We start from the raw sequence: 9,903 nt of genomic DNA, 5'->3' as shown, positions 1-9,903 counted from the left end.
AACATGGACTTTGTGGCTAATACCGACGCGCAGGACAATGGCCAGTGACACAAGGGTAAACCAAAAAATCGCAGTGGGGCACCCAACCCTAACCCGGACCGCCTAAACTATCTACTGAGCCAGCTCTGTCCAAGACATGGGACGAAGGAGGCGCCAGCAAACCACCTTTGGAAGGATTGCTTTATTATGCAGGATTTCAAGAATTCTAATGCTTTCCGGTATGATCACGGCTCCGGCGGTGGCTCAGGATCCGGGCCGGGTTACGGTGGAGGAAATTCCGGTTCAGGATTTAATGGTAATCCAGGCGGATATAATAATCAAAATAGTCAGAACAACCAGGGTGGTTACAACCAGCAGCAGCAACAGTCAGGTTACCAGAGCAACCCAAAGCAGTTGAGTAGTGGGCAGTACCATGTCTTCACCACTAGCTTGGACAAGCGAGACCGGAAGGTTCAGAGGCGGGCAGTCAACTCTGTTTAACCGGCCATGCCCCGTTATCTACGCTGGTCTGAACAGCCAATCATATGGAGCAGAGAGGATCACCCTCCCCAGGTTGATAATCTGGGTCAGTTGGCTCTGGTGGTGGCACCTCAGGTGGGAGGTTACAAGTTCACCAAAGTTCTCATGGATGGAGGGAGCAGCATTAATATCTTGTACTATGAGACCTTCCGTCGTATGGGACTAACAGATAAAAATCTCAAACCATCTAATACGGTGTTCCACGGTGTGGTGCCTGGCAAATCAGCATATCCTGTTGGTAAGATAGCTCTGGAAGTGGCCTTTGGGGATGATCATGATTCCAGGTCGGAGACATTGACGTTTGAAGTGGTGAAAATCCAAAGTCCATATCACACCCTGTTTGGGCGACCGGCCTACACCAAATTTATGGCACGACCCTGTTATGTGTATTTGCAGCTCAAGATGCCGAGTCACAAGGGGACAATAACGGTTCACGGAAGCCGCAAGATCGCTTTGGAGTGCGAGGAAGGAGATGCGGCCTATGCAGAGTCGGTTTGTGCCACCGAGGAGCTGAAGTATTATAAGGACAATGTTGATCCGGTGGACATGACTCCATTAAAGAAGCCAACTACGGAGCATGATCCGGCCCTGAAGTTCAAATCGGCAGCAGAAACTAAGCTTGTTGCCTTCGTACCTGGCGATTCGTCCAAGCAGTTCAGCGTCAGTGCCAACTTGGATCTGAAATAGGAAAGCGCGCTCATCGAGTTCATCCGTGAGAATCGGGACATTTTTGCATGGAAGCCCTCTGACATGCCAGGTGTACCGAGCCAACTCGCTGAGCGCACCCTTAATGTGGATCCTAAATACAAACTGGTGAAACAGTTCCTCCGCCGGTTTAACGAAGAAATACGCAAGGCGATTGGAGAAGAGGTAGCCAGGCTCTTAGCAGCTGGCTTTATTGTTGACGTTTTTCACCCTGAGTGGCTTGCCAATCTGGTGCTGGTCCTTAAGAAAAACGGCACCTGGCACATGTGTGTGGATTACACAGATCTTAATAAGGCTTGTCCAGCAGATCCTTTTGCCCTCCCCCGTATTGATCAAATTATTGGTGCTATGGCGGGTTATGAGCGTTTAAGTTTTTTGGACGCATACTCTGGCTATCATCAGATCAAAATGGCAGTTAAGGACCAGGAGAAGACGGCATTCATAACTCCCTTTGGAGCCTTCTGCTATGTGTCTATGCCCTTTGGGCTCAAGAGTGCCCAGGCAACTTATCAACGGTGTGTACAAAATTGTCTTCACAAGTAGATTGGCCGTAATGTACATGCTTACGTGGATGATATCGTGGTTAAGTCCAGTGAGAAGGAGACTCTGATTGATGATTTGAAGGAAACCTTTGATAACTTGACGACATACAAGATGATGCTTAATCCGGACAAGTGTGTCTTTGGTGTAACGGCGGGAAAGTTATTGGGTTTTCTGGTGTCCAACAGGGGAATTGAGGCTAATCCAGAGAAGATCACAGGCATCACCTCCCTGGCTAAACCAAAGTGTATCAATGATGTTCAACGCCTGGCAGGCCGGATTGCCGCGTTAAGCCGGTTTATCAGTCGTCTTGGTGAGAAGGCAATCCCTTTGTATCAGATGTTGAAGAAGACGGATCAGTTTGTCTAGAGTTCCGCTGCTGATGAAGCATTTGAGGACTTAAAGGGGCAATTGGCCAATCCGCCTGTGCTCGCCGCTCCCATTGACAAGGAGCCGTTACTGCTATATGTTGCTGCTAATGCTCGTGCGGCCAGCATGGCTATTGTGGTGGAGCGAAAGGAGGCGGGTAAGGAGCATCCGGTTCAACGTCCGGTCTATTATATCAGCGAGGTACTCATTGAGTCCAAGCAAAGGTATCCGCATTGGCAGAAGCTGGTGTATGGAGTTTTTATGGCAAGCCGGAAGATTAAACAATACTTCCAAGGGCACCCAATTACGGTGGTCAGTTCTGCTCCTTTGGGGGATATCATCTAGAACCGGGAAGCAACTGGCCGGATTGCCAAGTGGGCTATAGAGCTTGGGCCGCACGGTTTGAAGTATGTGCCTCGGATGGCGGTTAAGTCTCAAGCACTTGTTGATTTCATCAATGATTGGACGGAAATGCAAGCACCTGAAGAAAAGCCGGATCACACATATTGGACCATCCATTTTGACGGATCCAGGCAATTGGAAGGCTCGGGGGATGGAGTCGTATTAACTTCCCCATGAGGTGATAAGTTTTGTTACGTTCTCCGCTTAATGTTCCCTTGTACTAACAATGCAGCTGAGTATTAAGCCTTGCTCCACGGTCTCCGGATGGCTAAGGAGATGAATCTATGTTGAGTTAAGTGCTTCGGTGACTCGGACCTTGTGGCTCAGCAAGTATCTGGCACTTGGGACTCCAAGGACCCACTTATGGCAGCATATCGCCGTGAGGTGGACATTTTTGCAGGTCACTTTAAAGGCTATCAGGTGGACCACGTGGATCGGCGGAAGAATGAAGCGGCGGACGCTTTAAGACGGTTGGGCTCTCAGTGCAAACCGGTCCTGCCCAATGTTTTTCTGGATGTGCTGCACAACCCGTCGGTCAAGATCCCTAGTGAAGCGGATTTGGCTGTTCCTGATCCGGAGGCTCAATTGGTGGCAGCTCTTCATGTTATTCCGGATTGGACGCTTCCTTACCCGGCGTACAAGAACCGGGGCGAGTTACCAGAGGATGAGACTCTGGCCCGACAGATAATCCGGCGGTCCAAGTCCATGGCTATTATCAATGGCGAGTTGCATCATTGCATTGTGTCAGGGGTGTTTCAACGCTGTGTGTCTCCTGAACAAGGCCGTGAAATTTTGCATGAGATCCACGAAGGAGATTGTGGTCACCACGCCGGTTCAAAATCTCTGGTGGCTAAAGCGTTTCGCCATGGCTTCTATTGGTTAACTGCTCATGCTGATGCAGAGGATCTGGTCAGACGATGTGATGGTTGCCAAAAGTTTTCAAGACGTGCTCATGTGTCGGCTCAAGAATTGAGAATGATTCCAATTACTTGGTCGTTTGCGACTTGGGGGCTGGATATGGTTGGGCCTTTTAAAAGGTCCAAAGATAAGAAGACCCACCTCCTAGTGGCGGTTGACAAGTTTACAAAGTGGGTGGAGGCAGAACCTGTTAGCAAGTGTGATGCGGCCACGACGGTTCAGTTCATCAAAAAAGTGATTTTCCGGTTTGGCTTTCCACATAGTATCATCACAGATAATGGTACCAATTTATCCAAAGGTGCCATGAAGGAGTTCTGCGAACGGGAGCACATCCGTCTCGACGTTTCATCGGTGGCACACCCACAGTCCAATGGTCAAGAAGAAAGGGCTAATCACGAGATCTTGAGAGGCATCAAGCCCCGGCTTATGGTTCCTTTGCAGAGAACACCGGGTTGTTGGGTAGAAGAGTTACCATCTGTGTTATGGAGCATCAATACTACACCCAACAGATCAACAGGATACACACCGTTCTTCATGGTTTACGGAGTGGAGGCGGTTCTCCCCAGTGATATACGTCATGATTCACCCCGTGTGGTGGCTTATGTTGAAGCGGACAATGAGACAGCGTGGCAAGATGCTTTGGACCTGTTGGATGAGGAACGTGACATAGCAGCTGCCCGCTCGGCGATTTACCAACAGGGTCTTCGTCGTTATCACAGTCACCGAGTCAGAACCAGAACCCTTCAGGAAGCACTACAAGAATCTTGTTAATTCATGACAGTCTCACTCTGTCACGGATCAGTCCAGAACCATCATGAACGGGCATGTGTGACGGACTGAAATTCATCATGTATATCGCGTCATAATTGATCATGATGCGCTCCATGATGGTTTTTGTCCGTCATGAACGTCACTTAACTGGCATGCTCATAACGGCGTTAACATACTTGCCACACCATTAGCTGACATGGATCTTACGTGGCAGCCCATGAATTGATTGGTCCAATTAGAATTTTGGAGACCAACGGCCCATGTATTATTCGACCCAATTGAAATATGGGCCCATTAAATTTCAGCTCAATCCAAGTCCCACTAATTTCAATAAGAGTTTAGCTCATTGCAAATATTGGTACTTGAAAAATTTTAGCCATTACAAATTTAAAAAAATATATGCACATATCATTTAAACAAAGAAAATTACATAAGCACATCAAAAAATGCATAGCATTTTACAGACAAGAAACAGCACAAAAAACTTAAAAGTACAGACATTGTCTGACAATACACCTGTCTAGAGCAAAACATATAACTATAAAAAAAGGTCTCGCAGAACACCCTACGCTCCTCGGAAGGCACTACCGCCCGCTCAACGTCGACGAGATCTCGCGGGATGACAACCGGGGGTCATTTCCTTTGCGTTTCTAGACGCAGATCCGGCAAATCCCCGCCACATCACCAAAAGGAGAAACATATCTGTCACCATCTCGCCTCAACACATACTCCTTAGCAGCCATGGACCTGGATCCAGCCCGGGGCCTTGAGGCCGTCGTAGACCAGCGAGGACATGGATGCGAGCGTGTGTACCGCGCGGGAGCCATAGCAGACGGTGGTGCCCTTGCTGATGCCGTCGAAGCAGGCGCCGGGATGGGCACGCGCAGATCTAGGGCACGCAGCACTAGGCGATCCCGGAGGATGCGGCCAGTGGGGTCTGGGATGACGAGGTCGGCCTTCAACGGGGCCGCCTCCTCCGGGGACGAGGTTGTCGTCGCGGCGGCAGGCGCAACCAACCTTGACGGTAGGTAGCAGCCGACGCCATGCCTGCCATCGAGGCAGGAGCAGATGCAGAGCAAAATATGGCCGTGGATGAGTTAGTGGTGGCGGTCTCCTTCCTTTTTCCTGGTGAAGTGCAAGCGGCAGCGAATTGGGAGGTTGGAGGTGAAGGATGGAGGCGGAAAGATCTAGAGTCCTATCGAAAGAGGAAGCAGGAAGAGCAGGGGGCGGTTGCGGCATGGAAGAGAGGCCCGCAGCTGCGTAGGGAAAGAAGATGAGAGAGGGGCAGGGGTTTCCCTTGCCGTTGGATTTAGAGGATCAAATGGTGGGGACGCTCGATCCGTGTGATGGTTGGTTGGACCAATCAGAACGTCAAATTTGCCTCACGCGGGATCACTTCCGGGTACACCGTTCTGTAGCATCGCCCGTTAACAACGTTCTGTAGCACTGCCTCCTACTGCCACGTTGGTTCATTCAACCAACAAATGTTCCCTAAAAATGTTTTTTCGTTTGATTAAACATAAGGCAGTCCACTGTAAAAAAACATAAGGCAGCCCGTGCGGTTATTCTTTGCCTTGGCGATGATATGATATGTAGGATAGGATCGATGTTAGTTAATGTGAAAAGGTTTGAATTATTCAGAAAACTGTTTTATTTCTCAACACAAGATATTCACCCACTACAAAAAATAGTCAAATCAATTTGATAAAATATGATCACCTGGATTGTTGAGAATGTTTAACTCCGCGGAGGGAAATGTTTTGATATGGTCTGAAATTGTTTTTTTGTTCAAGAACATGCTCATGGTCATTAACAAAAAGGTTGAACACAAGAAAAATAATGATTTGGTATATCTTGTTTGGTAGGAGTTTCAATAACTTCCAAACGAATTTAATATTTCTATACTTCAAATGAATTTCCGCCTACTCATTAAAATTACTTCCAATTTGAATCACATGTTTCTCAAATAGGTTTAAACATTTCCACACTGCCCGAATTTGTTTGGCCCTGAGGTTGTTCAGTTTGCGACACACTAGATAGTGTTAATAAAATAGCATGACTAGTCTATCCACGACGGTTTCCGTGACGGTCCGTTGATGTCTATCATAAAATAGCTACATTTTCGAGGCTCATCCGCATCTTAATGATCCGTGACGGTTTCCATGACAGTTTCCTTGAACGTCATCAGAAATCCGTCATGGATTAACAGATTTCTTGTAGTGAAGGAGATTTGGTGCTTGGGCTCATCCAAGATCAGACTGATATGCATAAGCTATCCCCACCTTGGGAGGGGCCTTTCGTGGTCAGCAAGAATCTGCACAACGGGTCATACTATCTGATCGATATTCGAGAGCATAAAGACTCACGTACATCAGAGGAGGAGACCAATAGGCCGTGGAACATAGCTCATCTTCGGCCTTACTATACCTGAGCCATTGGCTCTACTTATGTACATATTACGATGATGTATATATTATGATTAAATATAATAAACCGGAACCTCAGCTAAAGCGGGGTATCTGTTCTTTTACATCATGTGTGGTTACACAGAGTTGTTCTAAGGCGGCCTCCGGTTTACCCCTTGAGTTAGCTTTTCAAAAGCGTCATGTTATATCACTTGGGGGCTTGGTCATGTCCGAACCAATGCAATACCTCTTGATAGGCGAGAGCCACCAGATCACTTGGGGACTTGGTCACGTCTGAACCAGTCATGCCTCTTGATTGGCCTAAGGCCACAGAATCACTTGGGGGCTTGGTCGAACCTGAACCATTGCCATGGCACTTGATCGGCATAAATGCCATGGTTTCATTTGGGGACCTGGCTGACTTGAACCATAGCTACACCTATCGGGAGCTTGGTCATGTTCAACCATGGTAACGCCATCTGATCAGCTCAAATAAGCCTCTTTTAAAAAACAGTTTTGTCTTTGCCTTTGCTTCACATTTTTCTTTGAAGGATATTTCTTTCTTTTTATTGCGTTTTTTAAACCGACAAAGTTTTAAGCCGGTTTAAACTGTCAATTTACGGAACACGGTTCATTTTAATCCGGAGACTATTTGCCTGGTTTGATTTTTTTGTTAACATCCTATTATGGAGTAACACGGTGTTTATTATAACCCGGCACGGTTTACATGATAAACCGGCATCATATATATATATAGGAGCTGCTATCTCCTCCAACAGTGTGGGTTTATAAAACTCCGCTTCAAGATTGGCCAAGCCAACTTCACGCTCAACGATGGCAGGTATTATGTACCTCAAAAATTTGATCATATACTTAAAAATTTCGGATGTTTTGATTTCATGTATGCAGACATCATATTCCGCCTGACGGTACAACCGCGGTGGCACTTTAAGATTTTTTTATTGCAGAAAGTACTTTGGAAAGTTCATCACCCAAAGGAAGAGCAAGTTGCAGTAATTATGCACGAAGGCATATCAACATCAAAAGTATCAGCTAGCCTACTACAAGGCAACACGGTGCCCACAATAAGATCATTGTTTTTCGCAAGGGAGAAGCAGTTTTAAACCGGCTTCTGGTTCAAGCTTGGTCACCAGCCTGGCCTGATGGTTGTGGATCATCCCACGCCGCTTCAGCTTCAGTTTCTCTACCTAGCGGCTAGAAATCAACAGTTGTCCAGTCAATTCCCATTAATGCTTGAAAAACAGCTTCATCATGGATCAGCAACGATGGGTCAATATCGGGAGCGTAAGTATGCTTACGGATTGGAGGGATAAGATTTTCCGCTTCATGAATTGGTGCAGCTATCCGCTTGTATTGATTGTCATATTGGGCTTGATAATGAGAGAAGTATGCTTCTTCAGCCAATTGACAAGCTAGCGGACGCACCTCCCGGTTTATTGCTCGCAGATCCGCTTCACTAAACTCTGACCCGTCTTCCTTCAAGCTGGGATAGCCCTGAGCCGCTTCAATAGGATCAAAATCCGGCACCCAAGCTTTTGTCCGGATCAAGGCATTGATCGCACCGGTTCGAGCAGCAGATTTCTTCAGCTCTTCAACCCGGGCAGGAAGCACCGACCGTTTCATCAGCGTGTCCTGAATCAAAGGGGGCGCCGGCTTGTTGTGGGATGCAGTACAGATGATCCGCTGTGCACCAGTGTACAATTGTTCGACCAACGTGTAGGCGGCTTTCAATTTCTTCCGCACATCTGACCCCAAGTGACCAATGCGTGTCCCTGAAATATCATAAAGGGTTAACAAACCGGCAGCTCCGTAAGATGGCAGAATCAATTCAGAAGTCAAACTGGCTTACCAAAGATAGCAGTGGTCATGGCATGCACGTGCCAATTTATGCTGGTCAGTTCATCCGCCACCGGTTTTAGTGCAGCCTCGGCATCTTCTGCTCGTTTGATTAAAGCGGATTTTTCAGTGGCCCAATCCGCCCGCTTCTTCTTAAAGCTCTCCTTAAGCTGTTCCATGGCGCTTAAAGCGCTGGTTAATTCCTCTTTTTCTTTGGAGGTTTCAGCTTGTTGGGATTTCAGATTATCTTGGAGATCGGCGACTTGGCTTTCTTTCGTCTTCAGCTCACCCTTCATGCAGACAGTTATATGATTCAGCAAAACGGTACAAGGATTGAAGTACCAACCACATAACAAGTTATGCACTTGGCACTTGGGGGCTAATGCATATTCGATCTTCATCTTTCAATTGCTTACAAAGTCCCAAGATCAATACAAGTATTCAACTTGGCACTTGGGGGCTAATGGCTATTTGCTCGTATATATTCTGATGCGGCGATCTCAATTACTTAAAGTCCCAGTTTAATTACGCTAAGTTGAACCGGCCCTTGGGGACTACATCAGTGAATTTCAAAGCATTAAGATTTATATTAGTAAGTCCCGGTTTGAAAGAAGATTACAAATCAGCCCTCGGGGGCTAGGAGCGTCAACAAGAATTGAAATATACAAGCAGGAAAGAGCATATGGAAGTTACCTCATATTTATCTTTCATCATATTAACCAGACGGGCTTCATAGTCACGACTGGTATACAGCCGGTTCAGGTAGCCGGAATGGATATCTTGGGCGCACAGAGCAGCGTAAGTCGCCAGATCAGCATTCCACTTGCCTTTGCCAAAGGCAGCAAATTCTTCCTTGGCAGAATGTTTGGACAAAGCGACAGGATTGCTTGGCTCTGTATGACCAATGCCAGTAATGACAACCTCATCATCCTTGGTATCGCCGGTTTGCACTGGGGCTGTTGGCTTGTCAGTAGGCTTTGTTGGACCGGTGGATTTCTCAATCCGGATGGAGCTTGTGGGCTGATTGACAGGACTTGAGGTGCCAATAGGTCTCTCTTCAGCAATAAGATCGTCGTCTTGCTGCGGTGGATCGTTGGGTATATCCTCAGGAATAGCCGCTTCAAGATCTAGTGTTTTGCCCGGTTCAAGGACGGCATCCTCTTCGGCCGCTTTGTCCAAGTGAGCCTTCTTGCTTGGCCTAGGCTTGGCCCTGAAAGGAATAACAAAATCAAATACAGCATATGTTCGAAGGCGATGTGCTGCAAATATTATGACAAGTATAGCTTACCCAAGCACCGTTTTGAGGGATGGCAGCTGAGTAGCTGATGACTCGCCAGAGGATGAGTGAGAAGTAACCTGGTAATCAGAGTCAGATGGATTAAGAGGTTGACGAAAGCAGCCCGCTTTAGGGCAAGCA

The sequence above is a fragment of the Triticum urartu genome, chromosome 5 (genome assembly GCF_003073215.2).
Source record: "Triticum urartu cultivar G1812 chromosome 5, Tu2.1, whole genome shotgun sequence".
NCBI classification, from domain to species: domain Eukaryota; kingdom Viridiplantae; phylum Streptophyta; class Magnoliopsida; order Poales; family Poaceae; genus Triticum; species Triticum urartu.
The sequence above is the reverse complement of the archived record's forward strand: the minus strand, read 5'-3'. Positions refer to the sequence as shown.